The sequence below is a fragment of the Schistocerca serialis genome, unplaced genomic scaffold (genome assembly GCF_023864345.2).
Source record: "Schistocerca serialis cubense isolate TAMUIC-IGC-003099 unplaced genomic scaffold, iqSchSeri2.2 HiC_scaffold_1417, whole genome shotgun sequence".
NCBI lineage: Eukaryota > Metazoa > Arthropoda > Insecta > Orthoptera > Acrididae > Schistocerca > Schistocerca serialis.
This window is the reverse complement of record NW_026047644.1, coordinates 20,618,694-20,639,130: the sequence shown is the minus strand read 5'-3', so window position 1 is coordinate 20,639,130 and position 20,437 is coordinate 20,618,694.

Here is a 20,437-nt window from a genome sequence, read left to right as displayed (position 1 = left end):
TATGGACGATGAAACACAGAAATTGCATCGGAATTAAACAGAAAAAGCACAATGCCGACTTAAGTACAAGAAGACTGACTCTTCTTACTGTCTATGTTTTGAACCATTCCTGTGACACTAGTTATAGATTCCGCTGCTTCACTTTAGGTTTACTGAATCCCTTGGACCTTCTTATTGACGATGAAACACAGAAATTGCATCGGAATTAAATACAAAATGCACATTGCTGACATAAGTACAAGAAGACTGACTCTTCTTGCTGACTATGTTTTGAACCATTCCAGTGACACTAGTCATAGATTCCGATGCTTCACTTCAGGTTTACTGTATCCCTCTGACCTTCTTTTTGACGATGAAACACAGAAATTGGATCGGACTTAAATACAAAAGGTACAATGCCGAATTAAGTACAAGAAGACTGACTCTTCTTACTGTCTATGTTTTGAACCATTCCTGTGACACTAGTTATAGATACCGATGCTTCACTTCAAATTTACTGTATCCCTTGGACCTTCTTATTGACGATGAAACACAGAAATTGCATCGGAATTAAATACAAAACGCACAATGCCGACTTAAGTACAAGAAGACTGACTCTTCGTACAGACTATGTTTTGAACCATTTCTGTGACACTAGTTATAGATTCAGATGCTTCACTTCAGGTTTACTGTATCCCTTGGACGTTCTTATTGACGATGAAACACAGAAAGTGAATCGGAATTAAATTGAAAAGGCACAATGAACCAATCCTGTGACACTAGTTATAGATTCCGATGCTTCACTTCAGGTTTACTGTATCCCTCTGACCTTCTTATTGACGATGAAACACTAAAATTGCATCGGAATTAAATAGAAAAGGCACAATGCCGACTTAAGTACAAGAAGACTGGCTCTTCTTACTGTCTATGTTTGGAACCATTCCTGTGAAACTAGTTATAGATTCCGCTGCTTCACTTCAGGTGTACTAAATCCCTTGGACCTTCTTATTGACGATGAAACACAGAAATTGCATCGGAATTAAATACAAAATGCACAATGCCGACATAAGTACAAGGAGACTGACTTTTCTTACTGACTATGTTTTGAACCATTCCTGTGACACTAGTCGTAGATTCCGATGCTTCACTTCAGGTTTACTGTATCCCTCTGACCTTCTTATTGACGATGAAACACAGAAATTGCATCGGAATTAAATACAAAAGGCACTATGCCGACTTAAGTACATGTAGAGTGACTCTTCCTACTGTCTATGTTTTGAAACATTCCTGTGTCCTTAGTTATAGGTTCCGATGCTTCATTTCAGGTTAACTGTATCCCTTGGACCATCTTATTGACGATGAAACACAGAAAGTGCATCGGAATTAAATAGAAAAGGCACAATGCCGACTTAAGTACAAGAAGACTGAATCTTCCTACTGTCTATGTTTGGAACCATTCCTGTGACACTAGATATAGTTTCCGATGCTTCACTTCAGGTTTACTGTATCCCTTGGATCTTCTTATTGACGATGAAACACAGATAGTGCATCGGAGTTAAATACAAAAGGCACAATGCCGACTTAAGTACAAGAAGACTGACTCTTCCTACTGTCTATGTTTTGAACCATCCCGTGACACTAGTTATTGATTCCGATGCTTCACTTCAGGTTTACTATATCCCTCTGACCTTCTTTTTGACGATGAAACACAGAAATTGGTTCGGACTTAAATACAATAGGTACAATGCCGACTTAAGTACAAGAAGACTGACTCTTCTTACTGTCTATGTTTTGAATCATTCCTGTGACACTAGTTACAGATTCCGATGCTTCACTTCAAATTTACTGTATCCCTTGGACCTTCTTATTGACGATCAAACACAAAAATTGCATCGGAATTAAATACAAAGGGCACTATGCCGACTTCAGTACAAGAAGACTGACTCTTCTTACTGACTGTTTTAACCATTCCTGTGACACTAGTTATAGATTCGGATGCTTCACTTCAGGTTTACTGTATCCCTCTGACCTTCTTATTTACGATGAAACACAGAAATTGCATCGGAATTAAACAGAAAAGGCACAATGCCGACTTAAGTACAAGAAGACTGACTCTTCTTACTGTCTATGATTTGAACCATTCCTGTGACACTATATATAGATTCCGATGCTTCACTTCTGGTTTACTGTATCCCTTGGCCGTTCTTATTGACGCTGAAACCCAGAAATTGCATCGGAATTAAATACAAAAGGCACAATGCCGACTTAAATACAAGAAGACTGACTCTTCGTACAGACTATGCTTTGAACCATTCCTGTGACACTAGTTATAGATTCCGATGATTCACTTCAGGTTTACTGTATCCCTTGGACCTTCTTATTGACGATGAAAAACAGAAATTGCATCGGAATTATATTGAAAAGGCACAATGACGACTTAAGTACAAGAAGACTGACTCTTCTTACTGACTATGTTTGGAATTATTCCTGTGACACTAGTTATAGATTCAGATTTTTCACTTCAGTTTTACTGTATCCCTCTGACCTTCTTATTGACGATGAAACACAGAAATTACATCGGAAGTTTTTAGAAAAGGCACAATGCCGACTTAAGTACAAGAAGACTGACTCTTCTTACTGACTATGATTTCAACCATTCCTGTGACACTAGTTATAGATTCCGATGCTTCACTTCAGGTTTACTGTATCCCTCTGACCTTCTTATGGACGATGAAACACAGAAATTGCATCGGAATTAAACAGAAAAAGCACAATGCCGACTTAAGTACAAGAAGACTGACTCTTCTTACTGTCTATGTTTTGAACCATTCCTGTGACACTAGTTATAGATTCCGCTGCTTCACTTTAGGTTTACTGAATCCCTTGGACCTTCTTATTGACGATGAAACACAGAAATTGCATCGCAATTAAATACAAAATGCACATTGCTGACATAAGTACAAGAAGACTGACTCTTCTTACTGACTATGTTTTGAACCATTCCAGTGACACTAGTCATAGATTCCGATGCTTCACTTCAGGTTTACTGTATCCCTCTGACCTTCTTTTTGACGATGAAACACAGAAATTGGATCGGACTTAAATACAAAAGGTACAATGCCGAATTAAGTACAAGAAGACTGACTCTTCTTACTGTCTATGTTTTGAACCATTCCTGTGACACTAGTTATAGATACCGATGCTTCACTTCAAATTTACTGTATCCCTTGGACCTTCTTATTGACGATGAAACACAGAAATTGCATCGGAATTAAATACAAAACGCACAATGCCGACTTAAGTACAAGAAGACTGACTCTTCGTACAGACTATGTTTTGAACCATTTCTGTGACACTAGTTATAGATTCCGATGCTTCACTTCAGGTTTACTGTATCCCTTGGACGTTCTTATTGACGATGAAACACAGAAAGTGAATCGGAATTAAATTGAAAAGGCACAATGAACCAATCCTGTGACACTAGTTATAGATTCCGATGCTTCACTTCAGGTTTACTGTATCCCTCTGACCTTCTTATTGACGATGAAACACTAAAATTGCATCGGAATGAAATAGAAAAAGCACAATGCCGACTTAAGTACAAGAAGACTGACTCTTCTTACTGACTATGATTTGAACCATTCCTGTGACGCTAGTTATAGATTCCGATGCTTCACTTCAGGTTTACTGTATCCCTTGGACCTTCTTATTGGCGATGAAACACAGAAATTGCATCGGAATTAAATAGAATAGGCACAATGCCGACTTAAGTACAAGAAGACTGGCTCTTCTTACTGTCTATGTTTGGAACCATTCCTGTGAAACTAGTTATAGATTCCGCTGCTTCACTTCAGGTTTACTAAATCCCTCGGACCGTCTTATTGACGATGAAACACAGAAATTGCATCGGAATTAAATAAAAATGCACAATGCCGACATAAGTACAAGGAGACTGACTTTTCTTACTGTCTATGTTTTGAACCATTCCTGTGACACTAGTTATTGATTCCGATGCTTCACTTCAGGTTTACTATATCCCTCTGACCTTCTTTTTGACGATGAAACACAGAAATTGGTTCGGACATAAATACAATAGGTACAAAGCCGACTTAAGTACAAGAAGACTGACTCTTCTTACTGTCTATGTTTTGAATCATTCCTGTGACACTAGTTACAGATTCCGATGCTTCACTTCAAATTTACTGTATCCCTTCGACCTTCTTATTGACGATGAAACACAAAAATTGCATCGGAATTAAATACAAAGGGCACAATGCCGACTTCAGTACAAGAAGACTGACTCTTCTTACTGACTGTTTTGAACCATTCCTGTGACACTAGTTATAGATTCGGATGCTTCACTTAAGGTTTACTGTATCCCTCCGACCTTCTTATTGACGATGAAACACAGAAATTGCATCGGAATTAAATACAAAAGGCGCAATGCCGACTTAAGTACAAGAAGACTGACTCTTCTTACTGACTATGATTTGAACCATTCATGTGACACTTGTTATAGATTCCGATGCTTCACTTCAGGTTTACTGTATCCCTTTGACCTTCTTATTTACGATGAAACACAGAAATTGCATCGGAATTAAACAGAAAAGGCACAATGCCGACTTAAGTACAAGAAGACTGACTCTTCTTACTGTCTATGATATGAACCATTCCTGTGACACTATATATAGATTCCGATGCTTCACTTCTGGTTTACTGTATCCCTTGGCCGTTCTTATTGACGCTGCAACCCAGAAATTGCATCGGAATTAAATACAAAAGGCACAATGCCGACTTAAATACAAGAAGACTGACTCTTCGAACAGACTTTGCTTTGAACCATTCCTGTGACACTAGTTATAGATTCCGATGATTCACTTCAGGTTTACTGTATCCCTTGGACCTTCTTATTGACGATGAAACACAGAAATTGCATCGGAATTATATTGAAAAGGCACAATGACGACTTAAGTACAAGAAGACTGACTCTTCTTACTGACTATGTTTGGAATTATTCCTGTGACACTAGTTATAGATTCAGATGCTTCACTTCAGTTTTACTGTATCCCTCTGACCTTCTTATTGACGATGAAACACAGAAATTACATCGGAAGTTTTTAGAAAAGGCACAATGCCGACTTAAGTACAAGAAGACTGACTCTTCTTGCTGACTATGATTTGAACCATTCCTGTGACACTAGTTATATATTCCGATGCTTCACTTCAGGTTTACTGTATCCCTCTGACCTTCTTATGGACGATGAAACACAGAAATTGCATCGGAATTAAACAGAAAAGGCACAATGCCGACTTAAGTACAAGAAGACTGACTCTTCTTACTGTCTATGTTTTGAACCATTCCTGTGACGCTAGTTAAAGATTCCGATGTTTCACTTCAGGTTTACTGTATCCCTCTGACCTTCTTATTGACGATAAAACACAGAAATTGCATCGGAATTAAATAGAAAAAGCACAATGCCGACTTAAGTACAAGAAGACTGACTCTTCTTACTGTCTATGTTTTGAACCATTCCTGTGACACTAGTTATAGATTCCGCTGCTTCACTTTAGGTTTACTGAATCCCTTGGACCTTCTTATTGACGATGAAACACAGAAATTGCATCGGAATTAAATACAAAATGCACATTGCTGACATAAGTACAAGAAGACTGACTCTTCTTACTGACTATGTTTTGAACCATTCCAGTGACACTAGTCATAGATTCCGATGCTTCACTTCAGGTTTACTGTATCCCTCTGACCTTCTTTTTGACGATGAAACACAGAAATTGGATCGGACTTAAATACAAAAGGTACAATGCCGACTTAAGTACAAGAAGACTGACTCTTCTTACTGTCTATGTTTTGAACCATTTGTGTGACACTAGTTATAGATTCCGATGCTTCACTTCAAATTTACTGCATCCCTTGGACCTTCTTATTGACGATGAAACACAGAAATTGCATCGGAATTAAATACAAAACGCACAATGCCGACTTAAGTACAAGAAGACTGACTCTTCGTACAGACTATGTTTTGAACCATTTCTGTGACACTAGTTATAGATTCTGATGCTTCACTTCAGGTTTACTGTATCCCTTGGACGTTCTTATTGACGATGAAACACAGAAAGTGAATCGGAATTAAATTGAAAAGGCACAATGAACCAATCCTGTGACACTAGTTATAGATTCCGATGCTTCACTTCAGGTTTACTGTATCCCTCTGACCTTCTTATTGACGATGAAACACAGAAATTGCAACGGAATTAAATACAAAAGGCACAATGCCGACTGAAGTACAAGAAAACTGACTCTTCTTACTGACTGTTTTGAACCGTCTTGTGACACTAGTTATAGATTCGGATGCTTCACCTCAGGTTTACTGTACCCCTCTGACCTTCTTATTGACGTTGAAACACAGATATTGCATCGGAATTAAATACAAAAGGAACAATGCCGACTTAAGTACAAGAAGACTGACTCTCCTTACTGTCTATGATTTGAACCATTCCTGTGACACTAGATATAGATTCCGATGCTTCACTTCAGGTTTACTGTATCCCTCTGACCTTCTTATTGACGATGAAACACTAAAATTGCATCGGAATTAAATAGAAAAAGCACAATGCCGACTTAAGTACAAGAAGACTGACTCTTCTTACTGACTATGATTTGAACCATTCCTGTGACGCTAGTTATAGATTCCGATGCTTCACTTCAGGTTTACTGTAACCCTTTGGACCTTCTTATTGGCGATGAAACACAGAAATTGCATCGGAATTAAATAGAAAAGGCACAATGCCGACTTAAGTACAAGAAGACTGGCTCTTCTTACTGTCTATGTTTGGAACCATTCCTGTGAAACTAGTTATAGATTCCGCTGCTTCACTTCAGGTTTACTAAATCCCTTGGATCTTCTTATTGACGATGAAACACAGAAATTGCATCGGAATTAAATACAAAATGCACAATGCCGACATAAGTACAAGGAGACTGACTTTTCTTACTGACTATGTTTTGAACCATTCCTGTGACACTAGTCGTAGATTCCGATGCTTCACTTCAGGTTTACTGTATCCCTTGGATCTTCTTATTGACGATGAAACACAGATAGTGCATCGGAGTTAAATACAAAAGGCACAATGCCGACTTAAGTACAAGAAGACTGACCCTTCCTACTGTCTATGTTTTGAACCATTCCTGTGACACTAGTTATTGATTCCGATGCTTCACTTCAGGTTTACTATATCCCTCTGACCTTCTTTTTGACGATGAAACACAGAAATTGGTTCGGACTTAAATACAATAGGTACAATGCCGACTTAAGTACAAGAAGACTGACTCCTCTTACTGTCTATGTTTTGAATCATTCCTGTGACACTAGTTACAGATTCCGATGCTTCACTTCAAATTTACTGTATCCCTTGGACCTTCTTATTGACGATGAAACACAAAAATTGCATCGGAATTAAATACAAAGGGCACAATGCCGACTTCAGTACAAGAAGACTGACTCTTCTTACTGACTGTTTTGAACCATTCCTGTGACACTAGTTATAGATTCGGATGCTTCACTTCAGGTTTACTGTATCCCTCTGACCTTCTTATTAACGATGAAACACAGAAATTGCATCGGAATTAAATACAAAAGGTACAATGCCGACTTAAGTACAAGAAGACTGACTCTTCTTACTGACTATGATTTGAACCATTCCTGTGACACTAGTTATTGATTCCGATGCTTCACTTCAGGTTTACTATATCCCTCTGACCTTCTTTTTGACGATGAAACACAGAAATTGGTTCGGACTTAAATACAATAGGTACAATGCCGACTTAAGTACAAGAAGACTGACTCTTCTTACTGTCTATGTTTTGAATCATTCCTGTGACACTAGTTACAGATTCCGATGCTTCACTTCAAATTTACTGTATCCCTTGGACCTTCTTATTGACGATGAAACACAAAAATTGCATCGGAATTAAATACAATGGGCACAATGCCGACTTCAGTACAAGAAGACTGACTCTTCTTACTGACTGTTTTGAACCATTCCTGTGACACTAGATATAGATTCGGATGCTTCACTTCAGGTTTACTGTATCCCTCTGACCTTCTTATTTACGATGAAACACAGAAATTGCATCGGAATTAAACAGAGAAGGCACAATGCCGACTTAAGTACAAGAAGACTGACTCTTCTTACTGTCTATGATTTGAACCATTCCTGTGACACTATATATAGATTCCGATGCTTCACTTCTGGTTTACTGTATCCCTTGGCCGTTCTTATTGACGCTGAAACCCAGAAATTGCATCGGAATTAAATACAAAAGGCACAATGCCGACTTAAATGCAAGAAGACTGACTCTTCGTACAGACTATGCTTTGAACCATTCCTGTGACACTAGTTATAGATTCCGATGATTCACTTCAGGTTTACTGTATCCCTTGGACCTTCTTATTGACGATGAAACACAGAAATTGCATCGGAATTATATTGAAAAGGCACAATGACGACTTAAGTACAAGAAGACTGACTCTTCTTACTGTCTATGTTTTGAACCATTTGTGTGACACTAGTTATAGATTCCGATGCTTCACTTCAAATTTACTGTATCCCTTGGACCTTCTTATTGACGATGAAACACAGAAATTGCATCGGAATTAAATACAAAACGCACAATGCCGACTTAAGTACAAGAAGACTGACTCTTCGTACAGACTATGTTTTGAACCATTTCTGTGACACTAGTTATAGATTCCGATGCTTCACTTCAGGTTTACTGTATCCCTTGGACGTTCTTATTGACGATGAAACACAGAAAGTGAATCGGAATTAAATTGAAAAGGCACAATGAACCAATCCTGTGACACTAGTTATAGATTCCGATGCTTCACTTCAGGTTTACTGTATCCCTCTGACCTTCTTATTGACGATGAAACACAGAAATTGCAACGGAATTAAATACAAAAGGCACAATGCCGACTGAAGTACAAGAAAACTGACTCTTCTTACTGACTGTTTTGAACCGTCTTGTGACACTAGTTATAGATTCGGATGCTTCACCTCAGGTTTACTGTACCCCTCTGACCTTCTTATTGACGTTGAAACACAGATATTGCATCGGAATTAAATACAAAAGGAACAATGCCGACTTAAGTACAAGAAGACTGACTCTCCTTACTGTCTATGATTTGAACCATTCCTGTGACACTAGATATAGATTCCGATGCTTCACTTCAGGTTTACTGTATCCCTCTGACCTTCTTATTGGCGATGAAACACAGAAATTGCATCAGAATTAAATAGAAAAGGCACAATGCCGACATAAGTACAAGAAGACTGGCTCTTCTTACTGTCTATGTTTGGAACCATTCCTGTGAAACTAGTTATAGATTCCGCTGCTTCACTGCAGGTTTACTAAATCCCTTGGACCTTCTTATTGACGATGAAACACAGAAATTGCATCGGAATTAAATACAAAATGCACAATGCCGACATAAGTACAAGGAGACTGACTTTTCTTACTGACTATGTTTTGAACCATTCCTGTGACACTAGTCGTAGATTCCGATGCTTCACTTCAGGTTTACTGTATCCCTCTGACCTTCTTATTGACGATGAAACACAGAAATTGCATCGGAATTAAATACAAAAGGCACTATGCCGACTTAAGTACATGTAGAGTGACTCTTCCTACTGTCTATGTTTTGAAACATTCCTGTGACCTTAGTTATAGATTCCCATGCTTCATTTCAGGTTAACTGTATCCCTTGGACCATCTTATTGACGATGAAACACAGAAAGTGCATCGGAATTAAATAGAAAAGGCACAATGCCGACTTAAGTACAAGAAGACTGAATCTTCCTACTGTCTATGTTTGGAACCATTCCTGTGACACTAGATATAGTTTCCGATGCTTCACTTCAGGTTTACTGTATCCCTTGGATCTTCTTATTGACGATGAAACACAGATAGTGCATCGGAGTTAAATACAAAAGGCACAATGCCGAATTAAGTACAAGAAGACTGACCCTTCCTACTGTCTATGTTTTGAAGCATTCCTGTGACACTAGTTATTGATTCCGATGCTTCACTTCAGGTTTACTATATCCCTCTGACCTTCTTTTTGACGATGAAACACAGAAATTGGTTCGGACTTAAATACAATAGGTACAATGCCGACTTAAGTACAAGAAGACTGACTCCTCTTACTGTCTATGTTTTGAATCATTCCTGTGACACTAGTTACAGATTCCGCTGCTTCACTTCAAATTTACTGTATCCCTTGGACCTTCTTATTGACGATGAAACACAAAAATTGCATCGGAATTAAATACAAAGGGCACAATGCCGACTTCAGTACAAGAAGACTGACTCTTCTTACTGACTGTTTTGAACCATTCCTGTGACACTAGTTATAGATTCGGATGCTTCACTTCAGGTTTACTGTATCCCTCTGACCTTCTTATTGACGATGAAACACAGAAATTGCATCGGAATTAAATACAAAAGGTACAATGCCGACTTAAGTACAAGAAGACTGACTCTTCTTACTGACTATGATTTGAACCATTCCTGTGACACTAGTTATTAATTCCGATGCTTCACTTCAGGTTTACTATATCCCTCTGACCTTCTTTTTGACGATGAAACACAGAAATTGGTTCGGACTTAAATACAATAGGTACAATGCCGACTTAAGTACAAGAAGACTGACTCTTCTTACTGTCTATGTTTTGAATCATTCCTGTGACACTAGTTACAGATTCCGATGCTTCACTTCAAATTTACTGTATCCCTTGGACCTTCTTATTGACGATGAAACACAAAAATTGCATCGGAATTAAATACAATGGGCACAATGCCGACTTCAGTACAAGAAGACTGACTCTTCTTACTGACTGTTTTGAACCATTCCTGTGACACTAGATATAGATTCGGATGCTTCACTTCAGGTTTACTGTATCCCTCTGACCTTCTTATTTACGATGAAACACAGAAATTGCATCGGAATTAAACAGAGAAGGCACAATGCCGACTTAAGTACAAGAAGACTGACTCTTCTTACTGTCTATGATTTGAACCATTCCTGTGACACTATATATAGATTCCGATGCTTCACTTCTGGTTTACTGTATCCCTTGGCCGTTCTTATTGACGCTGAAACCCAGAAATTGCATCGGAATTAAATACAAAAGGCACAATGCCGACTTAAATGCAAGAAGACTGACTCTTCGTACAGACTATGCTTTGAACCATTCCTGTGACACTAGTTATAGATTCCGATGATTCACTTCAGGTTTACTGTATCCCTTGGACCTTCTTATTGACGATGAAACACAGAAATTGCATCGGAATTATATTGAAAAGGCACAATGACGACTTAAGTACAAGAAGACTGACTCTTCTTACTGACTATGTTTGGAATTATTCCTGTGACACTAGTTATAGATTCCGATGATTCACTTCAGTTTTACTGTATCCCTCTGACCTTCTTATTGACGATGAAACACAGATATTACATCGGAAGTTTTTAGAAAAGGCACAATGCCGACTTAAGTACAAGAAGACTGACTCTTCTTACTGTCTATGTTTTGAACCATTTGTGTGACACTAGTTATAGATTCCGATGCTTCACTTCAAATTTACTGTATCCCTTGGACCTTCTTATTGACGATGAAACACAGAAATTGCATCGGAATTAAATACAAAACGCACAATGCCGACTTAAGTACAAGAAGACTGACTCTTCGTACAGACTATGTTTTGAACCATTTCTGTGACACTAGTTATAGATTCCGATGCTTCACTTCAGGTTTACTGTATCCCTTGGACGTTCTTATTGACGATGAAACACAGAAAGTGAATCGGAATTAAATTGAAAAGGCACAATGAACCAATCCTGTGACACTAGTTATAGATTCCGATGCTTCACTTCAGGTTTACTGTATCCCTCTGACCTTCTTATTGACGATGAAACACAGAAATTGCAACGGAATTAAATACAAAAGGCACAATGCCGACTGAAGTACAAGAAAACTGACTCTTCTTACTGACTGTTTTGAACCGTCTTGTGACACTAGTTATAGATTCGGATGCTTCACCTCAGGTTTACTGTACCCCTCTGACCTTCTTATTGACGTTGAAACACAGATATTGCATCGGAATTAAATACAAAAGGAACAATGCCGACTTAAGTACAAGAAGACTGACTCTCCTTACTGTCTATGATTTGAACCATTCCTGTGACACTAGATATAGATTCCGATGCTTCACTTCAGGTTTACTGTATCCCTCTGACCTTCTTATTGACGATGAAACACTAAAATTGCATCGGAATTAAATAGAAAAAGCACAATGCCGACTTAAGTACAAGAAGACTGACTCTTCGTACTGACTATGATTTGAACCATTCCTGTGACGCTAGTTATAGATTCCGATGCTTCACTTCAGGTTTACTGTAACCCTTTGGACCTTCTTATTGGCGATGAAACACAGAAATTGCATCAGAATTAAATAGAAAAGGCACAATGCCGACATAAGTACAAGAAGACTGGCTCTTCTTACTGTCTATGTTTGGAACCATTCCTGTGAAACTAGTTATAGATTCCGCTGCTTCACTGCAGGTTTACTAAATCCCTTGGACCTTCTTATTGACGATGAAACACAGAAATTGCATCGGAATTAAATACAAAATGCACAATGCCGACATAAGTACAAGGAGACTGACTTTTCTTACTGACTATGTTTTGAACCATTCCTGTGACACTAGTCGTAGATTCCGATGCTTCACTTCAGGTTTACTGTATCCCTCTGACCTTCTTATTGACGATGAAACACAGAAATTGCATCGGAATTAAATACAAAAGGCACTATGCCGACTTAAGTACATGTAGAGTGACTCTTCCTACTGTCTATGTTTTGAAACATTCCTGTGACCTTAGTTATAGATTCCCATGCTTCATTTCAGGTTAACTGTATCCCTTGGACCATCTTATTGACGATGAAACACAGAAAGTGCATCGGAATTAAATAGAAAAGGCACAATGCCGACTTAAGTACAAGAAGACTGAATCTTCCTACTGTCTATGTTTGGAACCATTCCTGTGACACTAGATATAGTTTCCGATGCTTCACTTCAGGTTTACTGTATCCCTTGGATCTTCTTATTGACGATGAAACACAGATAGTGCATCGGAGTTAAATACAAAAGGCACAATGCCGAATTAAGTACAAGAAGACTGACCCTTCCTACTGTCTATGTTTTGAACCATTCCTGTGACACTAGTTATTGATTCCGATGCTTCACTTCAGGTTTACTATATCCCTCTGACCTTCTTTTTGACGATGAAACACAGAAATTGGTTCGGACTTAAATACAATAGGTACAATGCCGACTTAAGTACAAGAAGACTGACTCTTCTTACTGTCTATGTTTTGAATCATTCCTGTGACACTAGTTACAGATTCCGATGCTTCACTTCAAATTTACTGTATCCCTTGGACCTTCTTATTGACGATGAAACACAAAAATTGCATCGGAATTAAATACAAAGGGCACAATGCCGACTTCAGTACAAGAAGACTGACTCTTCTTACTGACTGTTTTGAACCATTCCTGTGACACTAGTTATAGATTCGGATGCTTCACTTCAGGTTTACTGTATCCCTCTGACCTTCTTATTGACGATGAAACACAGAAATTGCATCGGAATTAAATACAAAAGGCACAATGCCGACTTAAGTACAAGAAGACTGACTCTTCTTACTGACTATGATTTGAACCATTCCTGTGACACTAGTTATTGATTCCGATGCTTCACTTCAGGTTTACTATATCCCTCTGACCTTCTTTTTGACGATGAAACACAGAAATTGGTTCGGACTTAAATACAATAGGTACAATGCCGACTTAAGTACAAGAAGACTGACTCTTCTTACTGTCTATGTTCTGAATCATTCCTGTGACACTAGCTACAGATTCCGATGCTTCACTTCAAATTTACTGTATCCCTTGGACCTTCTTATTGACGATGAAACACAAAAATTGCATCGGAATTAAATACAAAGGGCACAATGCCGACTTCAGTACAAGAAGACTGACTCTTCTTACTGACTGTTTTGAACCATTCCTGTGACACTAGTTATAGATTCGGATGCTTTACTTCAGGTTTACTGTATCCCTCTGACCTTCTTATTTACGATGAAACACAGAAATTGCATCGGAATTAAACAGAAAAGGCACAATGCCGACTTGAGTACAAGAAGACTGACTCTTCTTACTGTCTATGATTTGAACCATTCCTGTGACACTATATATAGATTCCGATGCTTCACTTCTGGTTTACTGTATCCCTTGGCCGTTCTTATTGACGCTGAAACCCAGAAATTGCATCGGAATTAAATACAAAAGGCACAATGCCGACTTAAATACAAGAAGACTGACTCTTCGTACAGACTATGCTTTGAACCATTCCTGTGACACTAGTTATAGATTCCGATGATTCACTTCAGGTTTACTGTATCCCTTGGACCTTCTTATTGACGATGAATTACAGAAATTGCATCGGAATTATATTGAAAAGGCACAATGACGACTTAAGTACAAGAAGACTGACTCTTCTTACTGACTATGTTTGGAATTATTCCTGTGACACTAGTTATAGATTCAGATGCTTCACTTCAGTTTTACTGTATCCCTCTGACCTTCTTATTGACGATGAAACACAGAAATTACATCAGAAGTTTTTAGAAAAGGCACAATGCCGACTTAAGTACAAGAAGACTGACTCTTCTTACTGACTATGATTTGAACCATTCCTGTGACACTAGTTATAGATTCCGATGCTTCACTTCAGGTTTACTGTATCCCTCTGACCGTCTTATTTACGATGAAACACAGAAATTGCGTCGGAATTAAACAGAAAAGGCACAAGGCCGACTTAAGTACAAGAAGACTGACTCTTCTTACTGTCTATGATTTGAACCATTCCTGTGACACTATATATAGATTCCGATGCTTCACTTCTGGTTTACTGTATCCCTTGGCCGTTCTTATTGACGCTGAAACCCAGAAATTGCATCGGAATTAAATACAAAAGGCACAATGCCGACTTAAATACAAGAAGACTGACTCTTCGTGCAGACTATGCTTTGAACCATTCCTGTGACACTAGTTATAGATTCCGATGATTCACTTCAGGTTTACTGTATCCCTTGGACCTTCTTATTGACGATGAAACACAGAAATTGCATCGGAATTATATTGAAAAGGCACAATGACGACTTAAGTACAAGAAGACTGACTCTTCTTACTGACTATGTTTGGAATTATTCCTGTGACACTAGTTATAGATTCAGATGCTACACTTCAGTTTTACTGTATCCCTCTGAGCTTCTTATTGACGATGAAACACAGAAATTACATCGGAAGTTTTTAGAAAAGGCACAATGCCGACTTAAGTACAAGAAGACTGACTCTTCTTACTGACTATGATTTGAACCATTCCTGTGACACTAGTTATAGATTCCGATGCTTCACTTCAGGTTTACTGTATCCCTCTGACCTTCTTATGGACGATGAAACACAGAAATTGCATCGGAATTAAACAGAAAAGGCACAATGCCGACTTAAGTACAAGTAGACTGACTCTTCTTACTGTCTATGTTTTGAACCATTCCTGTGACACTAGTCCTAGATTCCGATGCTTCACTTCAGGTTTACTGTATCCCTTGGACCTTCTTATTGACGATGAAACACAGAAATTACATCGGACTTATATAGAAAAGGCACAATGCCGACTTAAGTACAAGAAAAGTGACTCTTCTTACTGTCTATGTTTTGAACCATTCCTGTGACGCTAGTTAAAGATTCCGATGTTTCACTTCATGTTTACTGTATCCCTCTGACCGTCTTATTGACGATAAAACGCAGAAATTGCATCGGAATTAAATATAAAAAGCACAATGCCGACTTAAGTACAAGAAGACTGACTCTTCTTACTGTCTATGTTTTGAACCATTCTTGTGACACTAGTTATAGATTCCGCTGCTTCACTTTAGGTTTACTGAATCCCTTGGACCTTCTTATTGTCGATGAAACACAGAAATTGCATCGGAATTAAATACAAAATGCACATTGCTGACATAAGTACAAGAAGACTGACTCTTCTTACTGACTATGTTTTGAACCATTCCAGTGACACTAGTCATAGATTCCGATGCTTCACTTCAGGTTTACTGTATCCCTCTGACCTTCTTTTTGACGATGAAACACAGAAATTGGATCGGACTTAAATACAAAAGGTACAATGCCGACTTAAGTACAAGAAGACTGAGTCTTCTTACTGTCTATGTTTTGAACCATTTGTGTGACACTAGTTATAGATTCCGATGCTTCACTTCAAATTTACTGTATCCCTTGGACCTTCTTATTGACGATGAAACACAGAATATGCATCAGAATTAAATACAAAACGCACAATGCCGACTTAAGTACAAGAAGACTGACTCTTCGTACAGACTATGTTTTGAACCATTTCTGTGACACTAGTTATGGATTCCGCTGCTTCACTTTAGGTTTACTGAATCACTTGGACCTTCTTATTGACGATGAAACACAGAATATGCATCGGAATTAAATACAAAATGCACATTGCTGACATAAGTACAAGAAGACTGACTCTTCTTACTGACTATGTTTTGAACCATTCCAGTGACACTAGTCATAGATTCCGATGCTTCACTTCAGGTTTACTGTATCCCTCTGACCTTCTTTTTGACGATGAAACACAGAAATTGGATCGGACTTAAATACAAAAGGTGCAATGCCGACTTAAGTACATGTAGAGTGACTCTTCCTACTGTCTATGTTTTGAAACATTCCTGTGACCTTAGTTATAGATTCCGATGCTTCATTTCAGGTTAACTGTATCCCTTGGACCATCTTATTGACAATGAAACACAGAAAGTGCATCGGAATTAAATAGAAAAGGCACAATGCCGACTTAAGTACAAGAAGACTGAATCTTCCTACTGTCTATGTTTGGAACCATTCCTGTGACACTAGATATAGTTTCCGATGCTTCACTCCAGGTTTACTGTATCCCTTGGATCTTCTTATTGACGATGAAACACAGATAGTGCATCGGAGTTAAATACAAAAGGCACAATGCCGACTTAAGTACAAGAAGACTGACTCTTCCTACTGTCTATGTTTTGAACCATTCCTGTGACACTAGTTATTGATTCCGATGCTTCACTTCAGGTTTACTATATCCCTCTGACCTTCTTTTTGACGATGAAACACAGAAATTGGTTCGGACATAAATACAATAGGTACAATGCCGACTTAAGTACAAGAAGACTGACTCTTCTTACTGTCTATGTTTTGAATCATTCCTGTGACACTAGTTACAGATTCCGATGCTTCACTTCAAATTTACTGTATCCCTTGGACCTTCTTATTGACGATGAAACACAAAAATTGCATCGGAATTAAATACAAAGGGCACAATGCCGACTTCAGTACAAGAAGACTGACTCTTCTTACTGACTGTTTTGAACCATTCCTGTGACACCAGTTATAGATTCGGATGCTTCACTTCAGGCTTACTGTATCCCTCTGACCTTCTTATTGACGATGAAACACAGAAATTGCATCGGAATTAAATACAAAAGGCACAATGCCGACTTAAGTACAAGAAGACTGACTCTTCTTACTGACTATGATTTGAACCATTCCTGTGACACTAGTTATAGATTCCGATGCTTCACTTCAGGTTTACTGTATCCCTTTGACCTTCTTATTTACGATGAAACACAGAAATTGCATCGGAATTAAACAGAAAAGGCACAATGCCGACTTAAGTACAAGAAGACTGACTCTTCTTACTGTCTATGATTTGAACCATTCCTGTTACACTATATATAGATTCCGATGCTTCACTTCTGGTTTACTGTATCCCTTGGCCGTTCTTATTGACGCTGAAACCCAGAAATTGCATCGGAATTAAATACAAAAGGCACAATGCCGACTTAAATACAAGAAGACTGACTCTTCGAACAGACTTTGCTTTGAACCATTCCTGTGACACTAGTTATAGATTCCGATGATTCACTTCAGGTTTACTGTATCCCTTGGACCTTCTTATTGACGATGAAACACAGAAATTGCATCGGAATTATATTGAAAAGGCACAATGACGACTTAAGTACAAGAAGACTGACTCTTCTTACTGACTATGTTTGGAATTATTCCTGTGACACTAGTTATAGATTCAGATGCTTCACTTCAGTTTTACTGTATCCCTCTGACCTTCTTATTGACGATGAAACACAGAAATTACATCGGAAGTTTTTAGAAAAGGCACAATGCCGACTTAAGTACAAGAAGACTGACTCTTCTTACTGACTATGATTTGAACCATTCCTGTGACACTAGTTATAGATTCCGATGCTTCACTTCAGGTTTACTGTATCCCTCTGACCTTTTTATGGACGATGAAACACAGAAATTGCATCGGAATTAAACAGAAAAGGCACAATGCCGACTTAAGTACAAGAAGACTGACTCTTCTTACTGTCTATGTTTTGAACCATTCCTGTGACTCTAGTTATAGATTTCGATGCTTCACTTCAGGTTTACTGTATCCCTTGGACCTTCTTATTGACGATGAAACACAGAAATTACATCGGACTTAAATAGAAAAGGCACAATGCCGACTTAAGTACAAGAAGAGTGACTCTTCTTACTGTCTATTTTTGAACCATTCCTGTGACGCTAGTTAAAGATTCCGATGTTTCACTTCAGGTTTACTGTATCCCTCTGACCTTCTTATTGACGATAAAACACAGAAATTGCATCGGAATTAAATAGAAAAAGCACAATGCCGACTTAAGTACAAGAAGACTGACTCTTCTTACTGTCTATGTTTTGAACCATTCCTGTGACACTAGTTATAGATTCCGCTGCTTCACTTCAGGTTTACTGTATTTCTTGGACGTTCTTATTGACGATGAAACACAGAAAGTGAATCGGAATTAAATTGAAAAGGCACAATGAACCAATCCTGTGACACTAGTTATAGATTCCGATGCTTCACTTCAGGTTTACTGTATCCCTCTGACCTTCTTATTGACGATGAAACACAGAAATTGCAACGGAATTAAATACAAAAGGCACAATGCCGACTGAAGTACAAGAAAACTGACTCTTCTTACTGACTGTTTTGAACCGTCTTGTGACACTAGTTATAGATTCGGATGCTTCACCTCAGGTTTACTGTACCCCTCTGACCTTCTTATTGACGTTGAAACACAGATATTGCATCGGAATTAAATACAAAAGGAACAATGCCGACTTAAGTACAAGAAGACTGACTCTCCTTACTGTCTATGATTTGAACCATTCCTGTGACACTAGATACAGATTCCGATGCTTCACTTCAGGTTTACTGTATCCCTCTGACCTTCTTATTGACGATGAAACACTAAAATTGCATCGGAATTAAATAGAAAAAGCACAATGCCGACTTAAGTAAAAGAAGACTGACTCTTCTTACTGACTATGATTTGAACCATTCCTGTGACGCTAGTTATAGATTCCGATGCTTCACTTCAGGTTTACTGTAACCCTTTGGACCTTCTTATTGGCGATGAAACACAGAAATTGCATCGGAATTAAATAGAAAAGGCACAATGCCGACTTAAGTACAAGAAGACTGGCTCTTCTTACTGTCTATGTTTGGAACCATTCCTGTGAAACTAGTTATATATTCCGCTGCTTCACTTCAGGTTTACTAAATCCCTTGGACCTTCTTATTGACGATGAAACACAGAAATTGCATCGGAATTAAATACAAAATGCACAATGCCGACATAAGTACAAGGAGACTGACTTTTCTTACTGACTATGTTTTGAACCATTCCTGTGACACTAGTCGTAGATTCCGATGCTTCACTTTAGGTTTACTGTATCCCTCTGACCTTCTTATTGACGATGAAACACAGAAATTGCATCGGAATTAAATACAAAAGGCACTATGCCGACTTAACTACATGTAGAGTGACTCTTCCTACTGTCTATGATTTGAAACATTCCTGTGACCTTAGTTATAGATTCCGAAGCTTCATTTCAGGTTAACTGTATCCCTTGGACCATCTTATTGACGATGAAACACAGAAAGTGCATCGGAATTAAATAGAAAAGGCACAATGCCGACTTAAGTACAAGAAGACTGAATCTTCCTACTGTCTATGTTTGGAACCATTCCTGTGACACTAGATATAGTTTCCGATGCTTCACTTCAGGTTTACTGTATCCCTTGGATCTTCTTATTGACGATGAAACACAGTTAGTGCATCGGAGTTAAATACAAAAGGCACAATGCCGGCTTAAGTACAAGAAGACTGACCCTTCCTACTGTCTATGTTTTGAACCATTCC